This window comes from Cuculus canorus, chromosome 7, assembly GCF_017976375.1.
Source record: "Cuculus canorus isolate bCucCan1 chromosome 7, bCucCan1.pri, whole genome shotgun sequence".
Lineage (NCBI taxonomy): Eukaryota > Metazoa > Chordata > Aves > Cuculiformes > Cuculidae > Cuculus > Cuculus canorus.
This window is the reverse complement of record NC_071407.1, coordinates 1442952-1456139: the sequence shown is the minus strand read 5'-3', so window position 1 is coordinate 1456139 and position 13188 is coordinate 1442952. Positions and strand designations below refer to the sequence as shown.

Here is a 13188-nt window from a genome sequence, read left to right as displayed (position 1 = left end):
GCGCTCGGATTTTATTAGCCTCTTGCTCCCTGCACATACAAACCAAGTTCACAGCCTTAAGGACAGAAACACTGTTGAGGCATCTTTTACCTTAGGCACGATACACAGTAACTTCTGGAGTCAGTAGGAACAGATTTTAGATGTCATAAAGAAGGCAAATAACGAGTACGTGGTATTTCAGTGAAGCCCTGGTGCTTCAAGGCAAGCTCCTTCTGCTCCACTGACACCACCTCAAAGCTGCGTCCTTCGAGACCGAAGCACAGCGCCAGCATCCCAGACCACAACCGAGCAGCTACTATTAAATCTCCAGCAGAACCACCACCAGACCACTGCAAAAATATTTGCAAAGCGCTTCTCTAAACAAGCGCAGGTGTCGAACTGAAGGGCGCTGTGTATCGGTGTTGGGTTTGGTGAAGGACCGGAGGAAGCCCTCCTGCACTTACCCACCCGCGTCAACCGCCCCACGCGCTGCCCGACAGCTCAGTTTATCCAGCTGTCAAGCGGGCAGCAACGCTAATTAACAGACTAGATGTAATGCTAATTTAATTTCCCTAAATCACCCCGTAAAGCCCGATTAAAGGCTATGGATATAAATGCAGAACTTAATCATATTTTTGTGAAAAGAACGCATACCAGAATGCTGGCGTGTGTTCCAGACTCTTCAACAGCATTAACTCCACTTACGTTTCTGCTGGTTTAAGGTTTTTAGTCTCCATGAAACGCCACCATTGGTGGCTCCTACCCTCATCCGAGGACCCGAAGCACGGCACAGGGCCACCTGACTACGCATCTTCTCACCTGAAGGGCTTTGCCAGCTCCTGCACCTGAGCAGTCACCGCCAGAAAGAAGGGACTCTTCACCCACAGAGCAGTGGAAAATTCAAACCCGCACCTCGCAAGGGCGTAGCAAAGCAAAAATCAGAGCTCCGGACCCATCCGTGGAGCCAAACCAATTTTTTTACCACCAGGACAATGACCGGAGCTCAAGGATTGCCCTTTCCGAAAAGAAGCGGAGTCCAACGAAGACGAAACAAGACCAAATTCTTCTCATAGCTCAGCCACCACAGTTGCTGGGGGATGAGCCTCTGGAAAGACCTCCTGCGCCGGATCATTATGTACCTCTATCTCAATGTTTGGAACACAGCCCCAGGATGCTTTTTGGCCTCCACCATTCTGGCTTCCTGACTACAATACCATAATCCCTCCTGGAGTCTCAGACTCAGCGAAAGCCACACGGAGTGTTTATTTTTCCCCTGGAACGGGAGCTCTGCCCCTCCCGCGGACTGACGGCTCTCCCCCCACTCGCTCCGCGGGTGCCTTCGCACCTCCGCACGTACCTGCGCAGAGCTCTCCGCCAACGCGACAGGCACGGGGGAGCAGAGGGGCTCGGCAGCCCCGCTTTAGGCGAACCGCACTCACAAACAAGTAGTACTTGTTCAGCAGTGGCATTAATTAAACCCAACGCTCAGTGTTCTTTTTAATCTACTCCCATTGTTCTTTATAAGATGTTTATCGCTCCCCGGGGAGAGGACAATTGGTGGAGTATGTTAACCAAATCAATCCACGGTCGGGCTCCCCAGCATCCTCCCCTGCCAGGCAGGGAGAAGCAGAACCCGAATGAAACACGCATCTTCCCTCCGCCAAGAAACCTCCGGCGTCCTAAAACCCCAGAAGATACCCCAGAAAAAGCCCCGAAGCTTTAGAGCGAACAGGTTTATAGACATAGACGAGTATATACGCATCTATAAATACATAAGTATCCAACAAGACTCCCCACCACCGTCCAATCTCCGCGCGAATTCGAGCATCCCAGCTATTAAACATTAATTCGGGAGGACTAATGGGAACCGGCTGGCAGCTTCAGGACTTTTTCATTGTTTGAACTTCTTTCATTTGCTTTCCTGGACTATCCTGTTTTTCTCAAGTCTTTTGCCACTAAGAGATCAGGGAGGGAAGGGGGAAAATCTGCATTTTAATTGACATTCCAGAGAGAGAGAGAGAGAGACAAGTCCAGAGGCTGCTGATTGCTGTCTATTCAGCCCAAACAGGCTTTTCAGATGAAAATGAGTAAAGGCTAGTGGAAGATTTACAGGGATTTGGTACAAAGGAGACAATGAAGTTTTAAATGTTGATAGCGTTTCACACCAAACGCATAATGGGTCCCTGTTCGAGGCGGCCGGTTTGCATTTAAATCCATATTTCACGGAGGGTTTCTCTGCCCTTTCTGCGGGACGGGGGACCCTCTCCCCGCAGCATCCCCCGCTCCCCGCCGGGGCTCAGCCTCCCCGGCCTCACCCGTCCCGCCGGCACCGAACCGCCCCAACGCCACCGGAGCCGGACCGGACCCCGAGATGAGCCGGGGACACCGGCCCCGGACCGCACCCCGCGGGGAGACCGAGCCCCGCAGCCCGGGCCGGGGGCTGCCCGAGCCCCGCATCTGCACCCCGGGGGCTGCCCGAGCCCCGCATCCCGCACCCAGCCCCTGCATCCCGGCCCGAGGGCTGCTCGAGCCCTGCATCCGCATCCCGAGCCCCGTATCCCGAGTCCCTGCATCCTGAACCGAGCCCCCGCATCTGTATCCCGAGTCCCCGCATCCCGAGCCCCGTATCCCGAGTCCCTGCATCCTGAACTGAGCCCCCGCATCCCGAGCCCCGGCATCCCGAGCCCCGGCATCTGCATCCCGAGCGCCGCATCCCGACGCGGGGTCTGCCCGAGCCTTCGCATCCCCAACTCTGAGCCCTCGCATCCCGCCCCGGGGGCCGCCCGAGCCCCGAACTCCCGCATCTGGAGTCCCGGGGGCTGCCCGAGCCCCGGCATCCCGCCCCGAGCCCCGCACCATACCGAGCCCCGCACCATCCCGAGGCGCTGCCCGAGCCCCGCACCATCCCGAGCCCCCGCACCGTCCCGAGGCGCTGCCCGAGCCCCTCACCATACCGAGCCCCGCACCATCCCGCCCCGGAGGACTGCCCGATCCCCGCACCATCCCGATCCCCGCACCGCCCGAGGCGCTGCCCGCGCCCCGCCCCGTCCCCGCGGTGCCGTTACCTGCGGGCGCTGCCGGGCGGCGTCACTCGGCGGGCAGCAGCATCCCCCGCGGGGGCCGGAGGGGAAGGAGCAGCGGCAGGAGCCCCGTCCCGCGCCCCGGGTGCGGCGCTACCGCCTCGGAGGGGCGAGCCCGGCGCCGGCTGCCGCCTCCCCGCCCCCGGCCCGGCCGGGCTGCGCCGCGCTGCGCTCCATCCAGCCCCGAGCCGCCGTCTGCCCGCGCCCCCCGGGCGGCCGCGCCAGCCTCCCGCCCCAGCGCCCGCCCCCCCGCCCCGGTCACTCCCCCCGCTGCAACCCGAGCCGTTTCCTGGACGGGGCTCCGCCAATGGCGGCGCAGCCCGGACCCTCCCGCCGCCCCATCCGGAGCGGTGCGGAGCGCGGGGCCCGTCCCGAGCCGGGGCTGCAGCCGCGGGGGCGCACAGCGGGCCGGGGGGACCCTCCGCCGCCGGCCGGGGGGTGTGGGGGGGGGGTGTTACGGGTGAGGAGGGGCTGCACCCAAACGCCGCGGAGTGTGGCAGAAAGACACTGGGAACGGGTCCCGAGGATGACCCGCGGGCTGGGGGGGCTCCGGGGAGGAGGGGGCTCCCGGGAGACCTTAGAGCGGCTCCCAGTGCTGAAAGGGCTCCAGGAAAGCCGGGGAGGGGCTGTTCCCAAAGGCCTGTGGGGATAGACGAGAGGGAACGGGGATGAATGGAGAGGGGCAGAGTTAGACTGGACGTAAGGAGGAATTTCTTCACACTGAGGGCAGTGAGGCCCTGGAACAGAGTGCCCACAGCAGTGGTGGCTGCCCCATCCCTGGAGGGGTTCCAGGCCAGGTTGGATGGAGCCCCTGATCCAGTGGGAGGTGTCCCTGCCCATGGCAGGGGGTGGGATTGGATCATCTTTATGGTCCATTCCAACCCGAACTCTCCTACGATTCTATGATTATGGTGTAGTAACATAATATATGATGCGAAACAGTCATAGAATTATAACGGTTTGGGTCAGAAGGGACCTTGAAGAACATCCTTCTGGAGAAGAGGAGGCTGAGGGGAGACCTTATTGCTCTCTACAACTACCTGAAAAGAGGCTGTAGAGAGGAGGGAGCTGGGCTCTGCTCCCAAGGGACAGGGGACAGGACAAGAGGGAATGGCCTCAAGCTGCGCCAGGGGAGGGTCAGGCTGGACATCAGGAAAAAAATTCTTCACGGAAGGAGTCATCGGCACTGGAACAGCTGCCCAGGGAGGGGGTGGAGTCGCCTTCCCTGGAGGTGTTTAAGGAACGGGTGGATGAAGTGCTTAGGGACATGGTTTAGGGAGTGTTGGGAATGGTTGGACTCGATGATCCAGTGGGTCCTTTCCAAATCGGTGATTCTGTGATTATCCACCCCCAGCCATGGGAGGGGGTGGTGTAAACGCTACAGGTGAATGAGTTAAACGTAGGGGTTTGCACCTAAAAGCTGTAACACGTGATATAGAAAGACGTTATGGTATAGCAGCATAATATATGGTGTAAAAGAGCATAGAATCATAATAGTTTAGGTGGGAAGGGACCTTAAAGCCCATCCAGTTCCACCCCCTGCCGTGGGGTGATGTGAATGTTAAAGGTGAACATACTTTTTTGCACGTAGAAGCTGTAAGATGTGATAGAAAGACACATTATGGAATAGTAACACAATATACGGTGTGGAAGAGTCATAGAATCGTAATGGTTTAGGTCGGAAGGGACCTTAAAGACCATCCAATCCTGCCCCCCTGCCATGGGGGGTGGGAGGTGAGAGGATGGTATTAATGTTACAGGTGATGAGTTAAAACATAGGGTTTTGCACACAGAAGCTGTGAAATTGTGATATAAAGACACGTTATTGTATAATAATGTACTTGATATATGATGTGAAACAGTCACAGAATGGTTTGGGTTGGAAGGGACCTTAAATCCAGCTCCAACCTGCTGCCGTGGGAGGTGCTGTAAATGTTACAGGTGAACATACTTTTTTGCAGGTAGAAGCTGTAAAATGTGATCTAAAGACACATTATGGTATAATAATATCATATATGACACAAACCAATCACAGAATTATAGAATGGTTTGAGTCAAAAGGGATCTTAAAGCCCATCCAGCTCCACCCCCCTGCCAGGGAGTGGTAAATGTTACAGGTGAATGAGTTAAACATAGGGTTTTCCATGTAGAAGCTGTAAAATGCAATATAAAGGCACATTATGGTATAATAATACATATAATATATGATGCGGAACCGTCATAGAATGGTTTGGGTTGGAAGGAACCTTAAAGACCATCTGTTTCCACCTCCCTGCTGGGTGTGTAGTACGTGTGTCAATGTTACAGATGAGTGGGTTAAACATAGGGGTTTGCAGGGAGAAGCTACAAAACGTGATATAAAGACACATTACGGTATAATAATATATATAATATGTGACGTGAAACAGTCATAGAATGGTTTGGGTCAGAAGGGCCCTCAAAGCCCATCCAGTCCCACCCGCTGCCATGGGCAGGGACACCTCCCACTGGATCAGGGGCTCCAAGCCCCATCCAACCTGGCCTGGAACACCTCCAGGGATGGGGCAGCCACCACTGCTCTGGGCAACCTGGGCCAGGGCCTCCCCACCCTCACAGCAAAACATTTCTTCCTAAGATCTCATCTCAATCTCTCCTCTTTCAGCTGAAAACCGTTCCCTGTCATCCTGTCACTGCTCTCCCTGATCCAGAACCCCTCCCCAACTTTCCTGGAGCCCCTTTCAGCACTGGAAGCTGCTCTAAGGTCTCCCTGGAGACTTGTCTTCTCCAGGCTGAGCAGCCCCAACTCTCTCAGTCCCATGGCTCCAGCCACTGCATCCCCACAGGACTGAGGGGAAGAGTCCTGCACAGCGCCGCTTGGCTCACTCCACTAAAATTTTCCCAGCACGTTGGGAAGGAAGGGTGTGGAGCACAGGGGGTCCCGCTGGGGCAGCTTGGTTTGGCACCACCAGCCCCGCTGGGTGCTCGCCCAGTGCCCTTCACGCAGTGGGGCGATGCTGGGGGGCATCGGCATCCTCATGCGAAAATGGGACCAGCTCAATATCTTTCTCTGGAAACATCTCCAGAAGTTTATTTGGCTCAAAGCATGGCTGTCTTATGGCCCCTTCCAGCTGTGGAGGATGATTGGATAACACCCACTCAAAAATCACCCACCATTTCAGAGCCTTTTAGTGCAAAGCCTGATTTCAACAGCCTCGTGACTCCATCCAACACGGGGCCTTTAACAACTGTGTGTGTGTGCCCAAACGAGGAGCTGTCAAACAGTCACACAAATATCATCCGTCTGAACACACAGATTTCAAAGTACATAATATTGGTATTCAAAATTCAGTAGGACTTACCCTGACGCTTAATAAAACATTTGCTTTAGATACCATTAACTAAAAGGTTCCTAATAGGGAGTCCATGTAATGCGTGCTTCGGAGAATCAGCTTGACAACAAAATCAATAAGCGGCGGTTGCCTCAAATTAAATCAGTGTTGATCAATTTAATGTTGTTTTATTTAAGTGTAGCGCTACTGTACATTTTTTATATTGTGTGCCATATTGATCAAGGGGTTTTCAAGGGCTGGGGCTGCATAGAGTAGTATAAATCTCTATTTATGTACTTCCAGACACTGAAAACTTGAAAATTCTGTCAAATATTTGCTTACCTCCCTAAAAACACTTTCCCACCATCGCCAGCAGCAACACGGGCGTTACGAGGGGCAAATTTGTAATTGCTTAGAAACACAGGTTTAATAATTTTTTTTTGTTCCTAAAGCTACAGACATCTGAATGTTCTAATTGAGAAGCTGAGATGTCACAGTCAGGATCTGATTTTCCCAGCTCCGGGCATGTCCATCGCCCATTGAAGACATTGTTAACGCATTCTCACATAAATTATTGTCCGACACAGGAAGCTGCAATACCTTTGCCCATTCATCAATATCTTTGCATACTCTGAAAGAAAAGGAAGCATTCCACTAAAAAAAAATGACAAATCAGAACACCTATTCCCAATGTCTGGAAGCACTTGTCAGAATTTATTCTTTTGGGGGATGAAAAGATAGCAGTCTATCAATAGCAGCCTTTTCTCTTAAATGAGCCACATTCTCCTTAAAGTGGCCCACAACTCCTCCATCAGAGAAAAGCGGGAGCATGTTTGGAATTGGGGGGGGGGGAGGAATCAATTCTGTCATCATATTTAGGCTTCAAGAGATCTGAGTGGGCCCAGGGAGCCTTTCACAGCAGTTTGGCTGCTGAATGAGAGCATAATCTCTTTACAGTTTTTCCCTGCTCCTCTCAAAGTGGCTGGGCTCCTTTCAGCAGCCCTCCTGCACGTGAATGGGGTGGCTAATAAGCCTATTAATGAGGTTCCACAGCCGAGTGTGAATAGGTAAATAAGCCCCAATCTGTTGAGGTTCAGGAGCAAGGGCAGTAAAGCCATCATGAACTAAAGGTGACAGTTTGAACTGAAATAGGAACAACAGCTCCAGGTTTCAAGCCAAAGAAAGGACAGACAAGGCACACATTCAGGCTCCCTCTACCCCCTACCGAGTCCTATTTTCTTTCCCATTCTTCCTCCTTTATAAAATGTCTTGAGTAGTCACCCATTTTTTCAAAAGCTCTTGAGACGTCCTTTTTCATCCTGGCAATGATACATCAATAGGGAGGAAGGAAAATGAGGACACCAATGCTCCTTTGCACCCGCACGTTTCAAAAGCGGGACCAGCGCTGTCCCCCCTCGCCTATGGAAGCGGGGGAGGAGAAAGAAAGTTAAATTGAATCTTTCAGCCCTGCCAGCTCTTTGTCCCTGCTGTCAGCTGGACCCTGGTCCCCTCTCGGGGATACAGTTAATGTTCAACAGGGGCTCGGTAGGAGCGAGGGGCTCCAGCTGCAGGGAGGGCACAGCTGGGCTCGGCCACATCTCCACCGCGGAGGAGATGGACTCGTTCCCACTGGCATCTCTTTGACCTGGCCAGGTGAGGTGAAGATGGTCCTGTCTTCCTGGGCTGCATCCAGAAGAGCCCAACTGGAGGGCGTCTAGGGATGAAGGTAGAAAGTGAAGCAGAAGACGGAGAGCTTGTCTTTATGGAGAGATGAGGCGAGAGAGGCAGGCGACGCCTCCGACTCGTGTGGGAAAAGTCACCTTAGGAAAAAACACGGCACTGAGCTGCTGAGCACTGCTCAGTCCTACTCCTGGCAGAGCCTCTGACGTTTCTGTGAAGTGCTGGGGCTGTCGGTGCGGTCACGGCTCCACAGAAAGCGGACCCAGCCCCATCTCCTGCCCCATCACAGACAGATGGTGAGGGAGACCTCAGGCACCTGAGGGAGGCCGATTCGCCAGTGCTGAGCCAGCTCACGTTTCCATCTATCTGAGGAAAATACGAATCTTATATAGAAAATTAAATACATTTAAAATAAATAAAAAGAAAACACACACATTAAAGCTTCGGAGAATTGTGGGGAGAGCTCCTCTAGATCCTAAAGCAGCCACACACATCACTGTGGGTTTATCTTCTCCACAGAAGACAACACCAAGTGACATTTCCTCCCTGTTATTCAAGCTGTCCTGACCAATAGTTTTGCTTGACCGTGCTGCATACAGTTAAATACTTGTCCAAGATTTATTTTGTTTTTTAAAGTTCTTCTAAGCTAAGTGCCTAAACCCAAACTCTGGCAGCTAAAATGTTTACCTGGTTTCCAAAGCGTTTATGGCTCCTATTCCTGGCACCTTTGAACTTTTTCTTTTTACGGTGCCAAAGAAGCAAATCAGAGAAACCCATGTCAGAAAACCTTTTTCTTTTCAACGACAGGCAAAGTTGCAGTATATATTTGTCAGTGACTTGAGGGAAAGTGACTTCGCAGAAACATGAATCCTTTTTAACGCAAAAGACTGCTACTGGGAGACTTCCATTCCGGAGTCCTCAGCACAGGAAGGACATGGAGCTGTTGGGATGGGTCCAGAGGAGGCTACAAAGATGGTCTGAGAGCTGGAGCACCTCTGCTATGAGGCCAGGCTGAGAGAGTTGGGGTTGTTCAGCCTGGAGAAGAGAAGGCTGCGGGGAGACCTTAGAGCAGCTTCCAGTATTGAAAGGGGCTCCAGGAGAGCTGGGGAGGGGCTCTGGATCAGGGAGGGCAGTGACAGGATGAGGGGGAAAGGTATTCAGCTGAAAGAGGGGAGATTGAGATGAGCTCTTAGGAAGAAATGTTCTGCTGTGAGGGTGGGGAGGCCCTGGCCCAGGGTGCCCCGAGCAGTGGTGGCTGCCCCATCCCTGGAGGGGTTCCAGGCCAGGTTGGATGGGGCTTGGAGCCCCTGATCCAGTGGGAGGTGTCCCTGCCCGTGGCATGGGGTGGGACCTGGATGGGCTTTGACGTCCCTTCCAACCCGAACCATTCTACGATTCTATAAAATGTACACAGGAAGGGGCAGGGGACACACGCCCACACCCCAACACCTGCAGTTCTCAGCCTATAAAGGGATCGTTCTACTGGATGCTTATCAATATAAAAAATATCCGTATTTTGGCTAAGCTGCAGAAATAATCACTTTTGCCTATCAATTTTTGATCTCTGTCTGCACTGTGCACAGCAGAGTCTTCCAAGAGCCACTTCTCGAGGCAGTAAGAACCAGCAGTTGGAAAAGAGATTATTTTCACTACTGTCGATGCCTTGTGATGGCATTTTGAGTATCAGCATTCCCAGCAGATCGTTATGCCTTGTAGCCATGTAACCTTTCTTGTACTCCTCTCGTTTTCTAAGTCTTAAGGAAAAGATTCAAAATCTATTTGTTGTTGTTATTACCCCATTGCAAGATACATTTAAACAGGAAATATGGTGAGTTATGAGCAGGGTATTGTGCTGCGGTACTGGACATTTGATGCTTTCTGCCTTTCTACATCAGCTTTCCTACTCAGCCCTGGGAAAGGCACCAAATTTGTCTGTGTCCAAGCTCTCCAGCTATGAAATGAGAATAATAGGCGCTTCCTGTCTCCCACCCTTTATCCAGTTCATCTATTTAAATGGTAAGCTCCTCATTTCTGACCATGTTTTTATGCATGGCTTAGAACAATAGGACACTGATCTCAGCTGGAACCTCCAGGCACTTCCATAATGCAAATATTGAATACTAAGTAATCAAAATAAAAGCAAATCCTCAATTTATTATGTTTTGTCTCATAAAGAATTTGTCACACACTGTCCTGGTGGAACACCTCTGGCTCTTGGGGAACATTGTCTGTTCCCAAAGAGTGGGAAGCAGCATCCATCGGAGAATATCTTTGAGTAGTGAGCTCCCCTGAAGCAGGCCCCAGAGAAACCATATGAATAAACCCCTTTTCAGCGCCGAGCAGGGCACAGCAAGACAGAGCCAGACTTATGAAAATGAGAAGACAAAGGCTGCAAAGACAACTTGGCTTTCTGCTGCAGATCTTGGATATATTTGGTTGTTGGTCCCTGCACTTCTTATTTCTGTTTCCAGTTGATCAATACACGCTGGTTTGTTTTATTGAGGCTCTGTTGTCTAACCAGACCCACTGGTGGCTGTGGCAGCTTCCCATGCAACATTCCCATGCAATCAGATCAGATTTTTCTCTGGTGACACCACAGGGTTCAGCAAGCGTGCTCTGACTTCCAGGCACAACCTCAGAGCAGAAGGTGTGAAGTCAGGTTTACACCAGGGTTCCTGTTACAGTTTGAACCTGGAAGGGGCAGGAAGCTATGGCAGGGATCCAGAGCATAGGCATTCTGTTCGTCCTGGGCAGGGTCCCGTGACCCAGCCGTCCCACAGCTCGGAATCCCCGCAGACCCCTTCTGCTTCCCACATCCTCCGCTGCAGTGCCAAGCCCTGCACTCCCATTCCAGGCTTTCAGAGGCCCCGCTGCAGACACAAACAGGCACAGTCACTCTCTAGTAGCTCAGAAAAATGAAACATTATTTTTTACTTTCCACAACCTGGGTAACAAAGCACTAATTACCTATGACTCTTACCCTGCCTCATTCCTCAAACATCTTTCAGTCAGCATTCCTCAAGCAGTTCCCAGTATTTCTTCTCTTCCAATCCTTTGCACGTAGTTTTATGTCTCTATCTCTTACCACAGTTTTCACAGGAATCTGCTTCTTCCTCTGTCTCTCTTAGTGAAAGCCATCTCCTCTATCAGATCCAGTCCCCACTGCAAGATGACCTCTTCCTTCGCTCTGCCAAGTGATTAAGGTACCCACTTGAGAAACTGGATTGTCTTGGAGAGAAACCAGTGACCTACCCAAGAAAGACTCCACGTCAAGAGGCACACTGAAGTTTAACATCCCTTCCTGGTTAATCCTGTAACCACACTCACAAGCTGCAGTCCAAAAATGGGATAAAACATTAATGGTCAGGCAGGTAAAGCCCAAACACAGACAGGGATTTGCTATTTGATACTGGCATGTGGAGTTCCTTAAACAAAAGCCATGGAATCACAGGATCATTTAGGCTGGAAAAGTGTTTTAAGATCATCAGCCCAACTGTAATCCTCACCCTGCCAAGCGCACCACTAAACCATAACCCTAAGCATCGCATCCACACGGCTTTTAAACCCCTCCAGGACTCCACCACCACCCTGGGCAGCCTCTGCCAGGGCTTGGTAAGTCTTAGAACAGAAATCATAGAAAGGTTCCCCAAGTGACCACACAGACACAAACCATCCTCTTTCCCTGCTCACGCAGACCCAGAAACACGCTTTTCTCCTTCACTCTTTTGTGTTATAAAGGGAGGGTTAAGGGGAGCTCAGTTTGCATGAAATGTAGACTTGTATTACTGAATATTCATACACATAGCACTGAATATTCATATAGGTATGACTATACGGCAACATTTCAGAGAGGCTTCTGATTTAGAAGGCCAAGCTGAGGTCTTAAACATCCTTTCCACCTCTAAAAGGATAGCAAAGATCGTATCAGTGATGGCTGGATGAGAAAAAAACAATAACAATCTTGCAGCTCTTCTGATTTCAAGTGAGCAGAGGCACAGCCACTGCCTGGAGCCTCCCAGGACTGCTGAACGCCATGGATCAGGAAACGTTTCACATTGTGGATACAAGTAAGGAGGCCAGAAGCTTGATTACAGGGGAGACTTGGTTAAATATTCACTGGGATTCATTATGTGAAAACCACTAGAAAGGAACATGTTTCTACAGGAAGGGTAGGGCAGTTTTATTCTTGCTTCTGTTGTAAAATGCTACTGATGGATACGTACACCAGCTACCGTCCTCTAGTGGGAGGAATACAGCAGGTCTGTGCGGACGTGCAGAAATGCTTTTGCTGGTTGCTCATGTCAGCTAGAGGTAGTTCTTTAATTTGCTGAGCAGAGCCTTCTACAGCCAAAACAACTCGATTATTTGGTCACCTTGCATTTGATCAGCAGGCAACCGGAGATTTTTGGGCAAGGGGAATGTTATAAACAAGGTTTATGATGCCTTAGAGCTGTTGGTTGTTCAGTCTGAAATAACCATGAGTGCAAAGACTGAGAGCGAGCTGCACAAAAGCTTGGAGACAGGAACCTGCACAGTGCTCTCCATCAAGCCTTGCCACGGAAAGGTGATGGCTGCATCCCAGCCCACACATCCCGGCCAGCACTGGTTTGACCGTGTGCCGATGAAGCCGACACACTGCTTATCCCACCTTGCAACACACGCTTTCCCCTTGGCTGCGAAGTGTTGAGTGAGCACCGAGTGCTCGGGGACCTTGCTCGGTGCTGCCTTCCAGCTGGCTGTGCACAACACGAGGTCGTGCTTCCTGGCCCTGTCCCTCAGCTGTTTGCAAAGATCAGGCTCCAAGAGCATAAACACAAGAAAAAAAAAGAAAGCAAAACATCCCAGAAGATCCCCCAAGATGCTTCCTGCAAGAAAGCTGCACGTGCAGGAGGACCAGGGTGGCCCCTGCCCTGCACATCGCTCCGTGCCCTGGGTGCAGCCCTGGCTCCTGCCTGGGGACCCCCAGGACCCCATCCCATGGGCATCTGCTTCGCAAGAGAAGAATCCTACACACCATCTCCTCTCCTCACTTCCCTGGGCTGGATGGGCCCCAAAATACTTCATGTCCTTTGATAAGGGCTGTGGCAATGATCAAAGACAGATGATAAATCTACCAAACAAAGTTTTTAAACCAGGCTCCA

At 51.6% G+C, this 13188-nt stretch overlaps 1 protein-coding gene across 10 annotated transcripts in view; it reads right to left on the bottom strand.

Annotated features, from left to right (window-relative positions):
* Positions 1-3275, bottom strand: part of FGFR2 (fibroblast growth factor receptor 2) — an 87175-nt gene extending 83900 nt beyond the window's left edge. For 4 of the 10 annotated variants that reach the window (XM_054071042.1, XM_054071043.1, XM_054071045.1 and 1 more), the window contains exon 1: positions 799-924. The gene's annotated coding sequence lies outside the window, so the exon portion shown is untranslated. Of the gene's footprint in view, positions 1-798; positions 928-3044 lie in introns of those variants that run through there. The other 6 variants (XM_054071037.1, XM_054071041.1, XM_054071044.1 and 3 more) reach the window with 5 other exon arrangements.
* Positions 3276-13188: the final 9913 nt, after the last annotated feature.